Source organism: Palaemon carinicauda, unplaced genomic scaffold (genome assembly GCF_036898095.1).
Source record: "Palaemon carinicauda isolate YSFRI2023 unplaced genomic scaffold, ASM3689809v2 scaffold321, whole genome shotgun sequence".
Lineage (NCBI taxonomy): Eukaryota > Metazoa > Arthropoda > Malacostraca > Decapoda > Palaemonidae > Palaemon > Palaemon carinicauda.
Window position 1 is genome coordinate 63,135 of NW_027170882.1, and position 13,362 is coordinate 76,496.

The following is a 13,362-nucleotide window of genomic DNA, read 5'->3' on the forward strand; positions in this document are numbered from 1 at the left end:
TCCTCTTGGATCAGGCGAGTAATAGAAAAGGACAAGGGCCTCAGACACCTGAACGTCAGGTAGAGGTCCACATGCCCATGATGTCAGGGGAGTAAGTACTTCTCTGGCATTCCAAAATAATTTTTCTGTTCAGCAGGTACTTCAAGCAGGCAGGTGGAAACGTCAAACAACATTCACCTCCTTCTACCTGCAAGAAATAACCGACAGGAGCCTAGACACATTCTCAATAGGTCCTGTGGTGGCTGCTCATAACGTGATCTAAACACTTCAGCTCCCTTGCGGGACAAGTACCAGTGGTTCGAGGGCAGAGGATTACCTGCGAAGTAAGTCTAGGATGAATGTGGCAGTGACTGGCCACTTCCTACTTCATCCTCCCCTCTCTTGGGGTGCAGTATTTGGGGAACTCTGCACAGCTGACCTCGTTCTTCTGTTGGTGAGTTTCATGCTCTTTGGACAATCGTATTCACATGTATATATGTGGTATGCCTACGTCCTTCTGTCAGGGCGAGGTGGAAAGAAATACTGTACATATTAGTAGAGGGCACAGCTCGAATAGCTACAATGTATGTTCCAAGAGATCGATTCCTTATTCGCCAGCCATGATTGCCCAGGCCGTTTTCCTATGAGGATAACGTGGTGCAGGATCCCTCAACTATACAGAGGCCATCTCGGGACACTTGCCAGCCATTTGGTTTTGGACTTCCACCTAAAGGTGAGTCTCCAGAGTAAAGAGCAGAAGTTTTGTATTTTGCACAGGAACAAATGACAAATTTTGAAGTAATTTGTATTGTTTCCGAGCAATACAAACTTAGAGCTCTTTACACATACTGACACTCCAGCAACAACACCCTGAAAGCCCTGCTGCCATTACAAAAGTGACGGTTAGTCGCTAGTGCTGGTGTGAGCGGGAGGGTTAACCCACCCCGCTCCCGGTTCCCGCTAACTAGTGGTGGGTAGTTACACACCCCGACAAAAAGCTTTTCGGCTGGTTTCTTCTTCACCGAAATAATACTCCTTAGTAAAGAGCTCCAGGTTTTTTTTCATTGCTAGGAAAAATATAAATTACTTCCAAACTTGTCATATTTAGTTAAATGATTTTTATTATCATTATCATTATTATTATTACTTGCTAAGCTACAACCCTAGTTGGAAAAGCATGATGCTATAAGCCCAGGGGCTCCAACAGGGAAAATAGCTCAGTGAGGAAAGGGAACAAGGAAAAATAAAATATTTTAAGAAGAGCAACAATATTAAAATAAATATCACTTTATGAACTATAAAAACTTTAACAAAACAAGAGGAAGAGAAATAAGATATAAGATAGAACAGTGTGCCCGAGTGTACCCTCAAGTAAGAGAACTCTAACCCAAGACAGTGGAAGACCATGGTACAGAGGCTATGGCACTACCCAAAATTAGAGAACAATGGTTTGATTTTGGAGTGTCTTTCTCCTAGAAGAGCTGCTTACCATAGCTAAAGAGTCTCTTCTACCCTTACAAAGAGGAAAGTGGCCATTGAACAATTACAGTGCAGTAGTTAACCCCCTGGGAGAAGAAGAATTGTTTGGTAATATCAGTGTTGTCAGGTGTAAGATGACAGAGAAGTCTGTAAAGAATAGGCCAGACTATTCGGTGTCTGTGTAGGCAAGGGGGAAGAACTGTAACCAGAGAGAAAGATCCAATGTAATACTGTCTGGCCAGTCAGAGGACCCCATAACTTTCTAGCGATAGTATCTCAACGGACGGCTGGTGCCCTGGCCAACCTACTACCTTCTATTGAATTGACATTGGCCTGCTAATGTGTTAATAAGGCAATGATTGTATTCTGAAAGTAATAACTTGATGTATTTTGGAAAATTTTGCTCAAGGTCTTTTGATGTTTATTGAAAAGTAAAAGGATTTTTACTACTCTAATGAGAAGTATTATTTTGAAACAGTATTCCGTTTTGAGAAGTCAAACAATCGAATTTTTCTCCTGATACTTTTGTTTCATTTCAGGTGGATCAACTTGGCACACAAATTGATCGAGATCGAGATGAAGCACATCATGTCGTCCATCGGCAATGACTTAAGTCAGTTCGTCATGCACTTGGAGCATGTAAAGGTAAGTTATTGGATTAACAAGAATTATTTTACTTTGATAAAAAGGTTTTAATCAATGATATATTGTACAGTGTGATACCGTAAAACCTTTGTTTTATTGTACACTGATTATGCATGGTAAGGTGTGTGATACCGTAGAGCGGTCTAGTGATCTTTGGAAGTGCGGTACGGAAGGTTCTCAGCTTGCAAACATTCGGAGATATTAACCCTTTTACCCCCAAAGGACGTACTGGTACGTTTCACAAAACTCATCCCTTTACCCCCATGGACGTAACGGTACGTCCTTGCAAAAAACTTTTTTTTACATCTTTTTGCATATTTTTGATAACTTTATGAGAAACTTCAGGCATTTTCCAAAATAATTAGACCAACCTGACCTCTCTATGGTGAAAATTAAGGTTGTTAGAGCAATTTTAAATATTTAACTTAGCCGGTGAATATATAATAGCTGCAACTCTGTTGCTCGACAGACGAAAAACAGTAAAAACTCGCCAGCGATCGCTATACAGGTTGCGGGTGTGCCCACCAGCGCCAACTGTCGGCCAGATACCACTCTCTCGATGTAAACAAAGACTCAATTTCTTCTCTGTCGACGTGTCGACAAGACGTACTTTACTCACTGTTGAACCTGGAGTTTTTTCACATCATTTTTGGTGAAGTACTTTAATTTGGTTTGAGCTTTCGCAGTACAGGTGTTTTTCTTCAAATAAATCCTTGAACTCTTTTTTGGATCGGATTAATTGTTGATGACTTAGATCGTTTTTTTGAATTTTCCCTTGACTAATTCAAAATGGCTGACCTTTCACAAGTTCCCAAGTTCAGAAAATGTAATGCTAGGGACTGTTATAGGCGTCTTCCAAAGGCTTCTCTCGACCCTCACACTGTTTGTTCCAATTGTCGGGGTAAAACCTGTCAATTGGAAGATCGGTGTGAGGAATGCGTGGGCCTTTCGGAATTCGATTTTATCGAATTTGAGAAATATACACGCAGACTAGAGAGAGATAGGGTAAGGAGAAGTTCTTCTAGGTCGGTAGATTTTTCCTCTCCACATGCCCCTGAACCTAATCCTTCCCCTGTAGTGGTTGTTCCTAACCCCCCTCCTAGCACTCAGGAACCGTCGATGCAAGACATGATGCGTGCTATCCATGCCTTGGGGGAGAGAGTTGAGGCCCTAGCAAGTGACCGGAATCAACTCATGGCGGACGTAAAAGAACTAAAGTGCCAAAGTGCCGCGGCGGAAAGTGTTAAAGTGCCTAGTGTTTCTCAAAGTGTTGTGAACAGTGTTGCGCTTGAGGGTTCGTCTGTTCGTGCCTGTCGTCCTCCTAGTCCGGGACCTCTTGCAAGCTCCCAAGCCCAGGGGAGAAGCAATGTCGTACGACTCATGGGTTCGAGAGGCCTTGATCAGCGAACAGACGTTCCCTCTATGGTATCAGGCGTATCTCCCCAAGATCGCCCCTACCAACGTAAGACGAGAGAGCCCATTTTTACCTCGTCGTACGAAGGTGTTTCTCGTAAGAAACCTTGGACCAAGGTCTCCAGACCTTTGAAACATAAGTCGGTCCCTTCAGGACAAGTCCAACGTCCCGGTTGTAGCCACTGGGACAGTTCGGACCCGTTGCCGTCATCGGATGACTGCTCGCCGCCTAAGAGAGGCAAAGTTGTGCCGCCTCAGTCGCTCACCCCGTCTGTTGCCGCACCTGCTTCCGTAGACCCTAAATGGGTGTTACTGCAGGACATGCAGTCCAAGCTTGCGTCCTTGATGGTGGACTTCAATGCGGAGAAGGTTGCCGCTGAACCTTCTGGCCAACAACCATCCAAGCGGTCTGTTGTGCGTCCTGTTGACGTTGAGGTAGTTTTCTCGCGTCAACCAGTTGGGGTAGTACCTCCACCGATGCGACCCAGTGTGGGTTTCCAGCCGCACGTTGACATTAGGCAACGCACAGAGGTGGTTGTTGACGTTCAGGACGTTCATCAACCATCAGAGGTGACTTGTTTTGACGCGGTGCGTCAACCTCCGCAACCCAGTATGGTGTTGACTGCACAACCCAGACGGTCTAAACAGTCTCGGGTGGACGCTGTGCGTCCTCGCGCACCTATGGTTGTTGACAGTTCCCAGACTGTTCAGCAGTTCCATGACGCTGCGTCCGGCTCCGTCACGCATGCACCAGTGCGACCGGACTCGGCGAGTCAAACGTTGCCCACTCCTTTGCCATTTTCTCATCAGTTATCGGATGAGGAACTGTCAGATGAGGACGTTGCTGAACCACAAGAGGATCAACCTTCAGAGCTTGATGAGCCTAAGGCAGCTCAACCATCCTTGGACTTTAGAAAAGTCATGGCTGTGTTTAAGGAGTTGTTCCCTGACCACTTTGTTTCTGTGGCTCCTCGTTCGCCGCCGTCAGAGTTTGTATTAGGCGTTCCTGCTACCGTGCCTGCCTTTACTAAACTCGTTCTCTCTCGCTCATCCAAGAGAGCTTTGCGGCTGTTGGGCGATTGGTTAGAGACCAAGAAGAGTTTAGGGAAGACAGCATTTGCCTTCCCCCATCTAAACTCTCGTCTAGATCGAGCGTCTGGTATGCCACGGGAGAAGTTCTCGGCTTGGGAGTTCCTGCCTCTGCCCTGGGCGACTTCTCAAGTCTTGTAGACTCTCCCCGCCGCCTTGCCATGAGACGCTCGAAGATTTGTTGGTCACCATCGGACCTGGACCACCTTCTTAAAGGTATATTTAGGGCTTTTTGAAGTCTTTAACTTCCTAGACTGGTGTTTAGGAGCCCTGAGTAGGAAAATCTCTTCTGCGGATAAGGATGTTTCCTTACTCATTATGTCCTGCATGGACAAGGCCGTCCGTGATGGGTCCAATGAACTTGCCACTTCATTCACGTCCGGAGTCCTGAAGAAACGAGAGTCTCTATGTTCTTTCCTGTCTGCTGGAGTGACGCCATGCCAAAGATCTGAGCTACTCTTTGCGCCCTTGTCCAAGTGCCTATTTCCTGAAGTCTTGGTTAAGGAAATTGCCTTGTCTTTAGTACAGAAGGACACCCACGATCTAGTTGCGTCCTCGGCTCGCAAAGCTCCCCCTTTGCCTACATTGTCTGCTAGACCGAGGATAGACACTCCAGCGTCTCGATTTATCCCGCCCTTTCGTGGCAGAGCCTCCAGCAGGGGAGGTGCTCGTGCCGAAGGGAAGCGAGGGAAGAGGAAAGGATCCAAGTCCTCTAAGGGCAGAGTCTGACTGCCCGCAACTTCAGACAGCAGTAGGAGCCAGACTCAAGAACTTCTGGCAAGCCTGGGAGAAGAGAGGCGCAGATCAACAATCTGTGAGGTTGCTCAGAGAGGGGTACAAAATCCCTTTTGTACGCAAACCCCCTCTAGCGACGTCCCCCATCGATCTCTCTCCCAGGTACAGAGAGGAAGAAAAGAGACAAGCCCTGAAACTGGAAGTGTCTCTTTTGCTAGAGAAGGGAGCTGTGGTCAAAGTCTCGGACCTTCAATCACCGGGGTTTTACAACCGTCTCTTCCTAGTATCAAAGAAGACAGGAGGTTGGAGACCGGTGCTAGACGTCAGTGCTCTGAATGTCTTTGTCACAAAGACGAAGTTTTCCATGGAGACCACAAAGTCAGTCTTAGCAGCAGTCAGAAAGGAAGACTGGATGGTCTCTCTAGACCTAAGGGACGCCTACTTCCACATCCCCATTCACTCAGACTCCCAACCCTTTCTGAGATTTGTCTTCGAAGATGTGGTTTACCAGTTTCGGGCCCTGTGCTTTGGCCTAAGCACAGCTCCTCTCGTGTTTACGAGGCAATGTGGCGAAATTCCTCCACTTATCAGACATCCGAGCCTCCCTTTATTTGGACGACTGGCTTCTCAGAGCCTCTTCCAGTCGTCGCTGTCTGAAGGATCTCAATTGTACTCTAGATCTGACCAAGGAATTGGGACTCTTAGTCAATTTGGAAAAGTCGCAGCTGGTCCCATCCCAAACTATTCTGTATTTAGGGATGGAGATTCACAGTCAAGCTTTTCGGGCTTTTCCGTCGGCCCCCAGAATAGATCAAGCCCTGCTCTCCATCCAGAAGATGCTGAAGAAAGAACGCTGCTCAGTCAGGCTGTGGATGGGTCTGGTAGGGACGCTGTCATCCCTGGAGCAATTTGTATCACTAGGAAGACTACACCTCCGTCCTCTTCAATTCCATCTGGCTTTTCACTGGAAAAAGGACAAGGCGCTAGAGGCGGTCTCGATCCCGATTTCCGAAAAGATAAAGTCTTGTCTGACTTGGTGGAAGGACAATATCAGCCTAAGAGAGGGTCATCCCATGGCTGTTCAGATACCCAACCACGTTCTCTTCTCGGACGCATCGGACTTGGGCTGGGGCGCGACGCTGGACGGTCGGGAATGCTCAGGTCTGTGGAACTCGAGTCAGAGGAGCATGCATTTCAACTGCAAGGAGCTTTTGGCGGTTCATCTGGCCTTGAGAAGCTTCGAGTATCTCCTTCGAGGCAAAGTGGTGGAAGTAAACTCGGACAACACCACGGCCTTGGCGTAGATCTCCAAACAGGGAGGTACCCACTCACTGACGTTGTACGAGATCGCAAGGGACCTGCTCATCTGGTCAAAAAATCGAGGCATCTCCCTAGTAACGAGGTTCATCCAGGGCGACTTGAACGTCCTAGCAGATTGTCTCAGTCGGAAAGGTCAGGTAATTCCAACCGAATGGACCCTCCACAAGGATGTGTGCAAGAGACTTTGGGCGACTTGGGGTCAACCCACCATAGATCTCTTTGCAACCTCGCTGACCAAGAGGCTTCCAATCTATTTGCTCTCCAGTCCCGGACCCAGCAGCAATACATATAGATGCCCTCCTCCTAGATTGGTCACATCGGGATCTTTACGCATTCCCACCATTCAAGATTGTCAACAAGGTACTGCAGAAGTTCGCCTCTCACGAAGGGACAAGGTTGACGTTAGTTGCTCCCCTCTGGCCCGCGAGAGAATGGTTCACCGAGGTACTTCGATGGTTAGTAGACGTTCTCAGAAGTCTTCCTCTAAGAGTAGACCTTCTACGTCAGCCACACGTAAAGAAGGTACACCAAAGCCTCCACGCTCTTCGTCTGACTGCCTTCAGACTATCGAAAGACTCTCGAGAGCTAGAGGCTTTTCGAAGGAGGCAGCCAGTGCGATTGCTAGAGCATGGAGAGCGTCTACCATTAGAGTCTACCAATCGAAGTGGGAAGTCTTCCGAGACTGGTGCAAGTCAGTTTCTGTATCCTCGACCAGTACCTCTGTAGCCCAAATAGCTGATTTTCTCTTATACCTGAGAAAAGGACGATCCCTTTCAGCTCCCACTATCAAGGGCTACAGAAGCATGTTGGCATCGGTCTTCCAGCATAGAGGCTTAGATCTTTCCAACAATAAAGATCTGCAAGACCTCCTTAAGTCTTTCGAGACCACTAAGGAGCGTCGTTTGGCTACTCCTGGGTGGAATTTAGACGTGGTCCTAAGATTCCTCATGTCAGACAGGTTTGAGCCTTTACAGTCAGCCTCCCTGAAAGATCTCACTCTTAAGACTCTTTTCCTGGTATGCTTAGCCTCGGCTAAAAGAGTCAGTGAAATTCATGCCTTCAGCAAGAACATCGGATTTTCGTCAGAAAAAGCTACTTGTTCTCTGCAACTTGGTTTTCTAGCCAAAAATGAGCTACCTTCTCGTCCTTGGCCTAAATCTTTCGATATTCCCAGCTTATCGGAGATCGTAGGCAATGAACTAGAAAGAGTCTTATGCCCTGTTAGAGCTCTTAAGTTCTACTTAGCTCGTACTAAACCTTTACGAGGCCAATCTGAAGCTTTATGGTGTTCGGTTAAGAAACCATCCTTGCCTATGTCAAAGAATGCTTTGTCATACTTTATCAGATTGTTAATACGAGAAGCTCATTCACACCTGAGTGAGGAAGACCGATCTTTGCTTAAGGTTAAGACGCACGAGGTTAGAGCTGTAGCAACTTCCGTGGCCTTTAAGCAAAATAGATCTCTGCAAAGTATAATGGACGCAACCTATTGGAGAAGCAAGTCAGTGTTCGCGTCATTTTACTTGAAAGATGTCCAGTCTCTTTACGAGAACTGCTACACACTGGGACCATTCGTAGCAGCGAGTGCAGTAGTGGGTGAGGGCTCAACCACTACAATTCCCTAATTCCATATCCTTTTAATCTGTCTCTTGAAATGTTTTAATGTTGTTTTTATGGGTTGTCCGGAAGGCTAAGAAGCCTTTCGCATCCTGGTTGATTTGGCGGGTGGTCAAAGTCATTTCTTGAGAGCGCCCAGATTAGGGGTTTGATGAGGTCCTGTTGTATGGGTTGCAGCCCTTGATACTTCAGCTCCTGGGGGTCTGTCAGCATCCTAAGAGGATCGCTGGGCTCCGTAAGGAAGACGTACTTACAAGGCAGAGTAATCGTCTAAGTCGACTTCCTTACCAGGTACCTATTTATTTTGGTTTTGTTATATTGATAACTGTCAAAATGAAATAAAAACTCTTAGCTTATACGATGTAAACATATTTAACTGGTCTCTACCCACCTCCTTGGGTGTGAATCAGCTATTATATATTCACCGGCTAAGTTAAATATTTAAAAAAGGGATTTTGACGAAGGAAAAATCTATTTCTGGGGAGAGACCTGTGGCGCCCGGTGAAAAGTCCTTCCTGTATATCTTTTCTGATAAAACCTTCCAATTATACCAGAGAAAGATAAAAGCATGGAATGCTGAGGTTACAACCCTCGCGCGAGCACCTTTTGGGTGTCGTGTATAAAGCAAAGGCGCGTGAAATCCACTATTCACAGGTTGTCTTCCATTTAGTTAATTCCTTCGTCAAAGGGATGGGCCGATACAGAGGCCCTAGACACACCCCCATCGCCGCACCACCCACGCCACGACGCGAGCGCCATCTGAACAACATCCTTCTGTATTGGCCATGATGGCTTGGAAAGGAAAGGGTGGGATCGTGTAAAATAAGGGGAAGGGTTTCACCGGGCGCCACAGGTCTCTCCCCAGAAATAGATTTTTCCTTCGTCAAAATCCCTTTTCTGGGTCGAACCTGTGGCGCCCGGTGAAAATGTAACAGAGAATGCCTTCCAAGCCCAACAATAACTACTAATTTAATAAGGGGAGAGAAACAACACCATGTAAAGAAAATCATATATAATTAAGGTAAGTAGGCATAAAATATAAACTAGCCACAGGGCATAGTGAGAGTAAGGATAAACAAACATGATAACAAGGAAACCTCTGAGTATCAGAGGAAAACATGCAACAAAACTGACATGGCTAAGAATATCCCAACCTTATAACAACGGAAAACAATAATAGTTACAATCATATTAACCTAATATGTAATACACTTAGGGCTAACGAACCACCAAGGAAGCGGCGTCGTGGTGCGAGTGGCGGGTAGGAGGGAGAAGAGAAGAGATGGATGAAAGGAAGAACAAAAGATCAATGGGGAGAGATAAGGCTCCCAGCTGCAACCGTTGGGTATTTAAGAGCCTGTAAGTTCTTTAGATAGTGGCGTTTGAAGACCATAGGAGATTTCCAACCCGTGTACTTCTTAAGGTTATCAAAGTCCATATTCTGGAAATAGTTGATGGAGGTAGCTATCGATCGGATATCATGAGCATGGGGAAATGATCCCGGATTGGCTTGTTTAATGAAGTATAGGATCTGTTGCCTAATGCCACGTATGGAAATGGTACCTCCTTGTTCTCTGATAAACAAGGGGCCAGACGATCGGGTAGCAGTCCTGGCTAAAAAGGCCCTGAGAGTGGTGACCGGACATAGAGAAGTATCTTGGAGAAGAGGAATAATCTTCCAAGGGGACCACCTATTTTGGGGGTCCTCGTTCTTAGCTAGGAACGCCCTGTCTGGTGAAAGAAGTACCTCACCTGAAGGGAGGAAATCCATGTTCTCTGAGTTTCGTGAGAGAGCTGCTAGTTCTGAGATTCTGGAACCCGAGGCCAAAGCTGTTAGAAATAAAGTCTTCCTAAGAAGAGTGATATAAGAGCAGGATTCGTTGTCCGTGTCGGAGGCCAGTTTGAGGACATCATTTAGAGACCAAGAGACCTTTTGAGGACGAACCGAAGGTCGAAGCCTAGCACATGCTTTTGGAATAGATGAGAAATAAGACTCCGCCAGGTTAATGTTAAACCCAACCAGGAAGACTTTCCTCAGAGCTGACTTAATGGTGGTTATAGTGCTAGCTGCTAGGCCTTTGTCAAAAATGGACCTAAAGAAGGAGATGGCTAAATTAGGAGTCATAACCGAATGGTCTGAAGTCCTTAAGAAATCCGCTAGTTTCTTAACCGCCGAATCATATTGGCGAATCGTTGAGTCCCTTTTGTCTGATTCTATAAAGAGGACATTATCTGGGTCGATGTTTGCGTCCCTACGTGCCGCAAACTTCATGAAATCCACAAAGTTAGGGTTTTGGCTATCCTTGAGGAATCTGACACAGTCCGAGTTTGGACCACCTGGGTCAGTTTGGGGAATGGGATCCGGAAGGGACGGAGTTTCAACTCGAGGAGGAGAGGAAACCAACTGCTCTTTGGCCAGTGAGGTGCCACTAAAGCTACTGCCCCGTTGAAGGAGCGGAGTTTGTGCAAGACTTTCAGTAGAAGATTCACTGGAGGGAATAAGAAGATCTTCTGCCAATGGTTCCAATCCAGGGTTAATGTGTCCATGGCATAAGCCTGAGGGTCCAGGTTCGGTGTCACATAACATGGGAGTTTGTGATTGAGTCGGGTCGCGAATAGATCTACCTGGAGACCTGGAACCAGCCTGAGTATCCACCGGAAGGAGTGCATGTCCAGGGACCACTCCGATTCCAGTGGACTCGTCCTGGATAATGCGTCTGCTATCACATTCTGGACTCCTGCTAGGTGAGTTGCTGACAGGAACCAGTCTTTGTCGGCTGCCAAGGTGAAGATAGTGACCAGGATCTGATTCAGGTTGGGTGATTTGGACCCCCCCCCCTGTTGAGGCAGTGGACTACGGCCGTGCTGTCTGAGACTACTCTGATGTGGGTTGACCTCGGAGGGGAGATTCTCTTCAGGGTCAAGAACACCGCCATGGCTTCGAGAACATTGATATGGAACTGTCTCATGGCGGGTGACCAAGAGCCCTGAAACATCTGATGTTGGGAGTAACCCCCCCAACCACTCAGAGACGCGTCGGTATGAATTGTCACTTGTGGAGAGGGGAACTGTAGAGGAACCGACTTGGAGAGGTTCCTCCGATCGGACCATGGTTGTAGTCTCATTTTCAAGACAGAGGGGATCTTCGAGGTCTGGTCTCTTAAAGGTATTGTCGCCCTCTTTCTCCAAACTCGATTGATGTCTTTGAGTTTGGCTTTTAATAGGAGATCGGTCAGTGAGGCAAACTGGAGTAGGCCGAGGACTCGTTCTAAAGCTCTTCTGGACACCTGTTTGTGTTTGAGAAAGTTCCTGACCTTGGAAGCTATCTCCCTCACCTTCTTGGGAGGAAGGGAGAGCTTGTGCTTTGAGAGGTCCCAACGGATGCCTAACCATTCGAAGAGGCTTGATGGTTGTAGGCGGGACTTCCGGAGGTTGACTTGGAAGCCCAGTATGGCGAGAAAATGGAGTACCTTCGACGTAGCTCTGTTGCATTCCTGGTGCGACTGGGCCCAAATGAGCCAATCGTCCAGATAGGCGACGATTTGTATCCCTTGGTGTCTGAGTTGCTCAAGCACCGTCTCCCCCAGTTTCGTGAATACCCTGGGGGCAATGCTGAGACCGAAGGGCATGACTTTGAATGCGAAGGCTCTCTTGCCGAGACGGAAGCCTAGGTAAGGAGAGAAGTTTCGAGCTACTGGGACATGATAATAGGCGTCGGTAAGATCGATAGAGGTGGTGACGGCCCCACGGGGAAGTAAGGTCCGTACCTGAGGGTTTGCCCTCCCAAATATACTGTGTATATCATATTCATGTCTATTAGTGTCTGCCAACGAGAAATAAGGAACAAAGGGAAAACCCACTTACATCATCATTCAGCAGAACTGACGACAACTCGTAACAGAACGAGCACAAATCCGGGAACCACACTGGGTATTGGGCCTGTCCCGGTTCCTGGATAAAGGGAATGGAGCAGTGAGCATGAGACCGGCAGAGGTCATGCCCAACGGGGTCGCTGAACGAGGCAGAGCATCCTTCAGCAGTACAACGGGCCTTCTGTAAAAGAAAGGAGACATGAGTCTGGTGTTGCTTGAAACTCTGATAAGGGATAAAAAACCTATTATTTTAGAGTTCCGGCACTCACTGAATTCCCTAAGCAGCCATATTGCATTGACCAAACAACTGAATATTAACTTTAAGTTGATACCGCCCCATACCATTGTTGGCACTTTAATATTCAATTGTCTGTATATTTGTAATGCACCCAATGTCTGTTAATGACATAAGGATAATTAGCTTAAAGCAATCCGCCGACCTCCAAGGGTCGGGGAAGCAGTGACATGCCCTTAAAATAAATATAAACACCAGCCTTAGCTAAAGGCAAGGCAAATATAAGTGTGAAGTGTATGGGCGACCTCCGGTGAAGCCGGAGCTCCGGTGAGGCCGGAGCGTAATGAAATGTCCTGAATAAAGGAGCCTTAGCTAATTAGCTAAGGCAACTATAAGTGTGAAGTGTTTGGGCGACCTCCGGTGACGCCGGAGGATAATGAGATGCCCTGAATAATTCAATTGTGGCTAATAATTCAATTGTGAAAGATAAAAAGCTAAGCCGCAGCTAAAGACTAAAGCTTAGATTATAGTAAAGCGTATTTACGATCTCCGGTGAGGCTGGAGGGAGAAGAAAGGTCCTGAATAATTATTGTGAATAACAAACACAGTTGTAATAACAAAGGCTATTGTGGATATGGCCGTGGCCTGAGACCGAAGTAAGGGCCCCTGGAGGGTCGTATCTAAACAATATGAAGCCCGTCCCATGTAGTAAACAATATAAATATAACAATAGAACGAAAGTTATTGAGAATTCCCTCATGGCGGAGTATAACTCAAGGCGGAGTGGAAAACGTTCATAACTACTCCCGAGCCGTAACGGGGAGAGGACGAAACACGGACCAAAATAACGCTAACAATTGAAAAGTCACGAAAAATAAATAACTCGTAAGTTATCATCCACCCGGAGGGGGAGAGGTGAGGGAGGGAGACTCCGCTGAACGCACAAAACGGAAAACGGGAAATCCGCTCCCCCACCGG

General features: G+C 46.9%; 1 long non-coding RNA gene across 1 annotated transcript in view; it reads left to right on the top strand.

Moving 5' to 3' along the window:
* LOC137636539 (uncharacterized) overlaps positions 1-13,362 on the top strand; it is a 55,291-nt gene that overhangs the window by 19,721 nt on the left and 22,208 nt on the right. The window contains exon 3 of the long non-coding RNA XR_011043144.1: positions 1,998-2,103. This is a non-coding gene — a long non-coding RNA (uncharacterized lncRNA). The remainder of the gene's footprint in view (positions 1-1,997; positions 2,104-13,362) is intronic.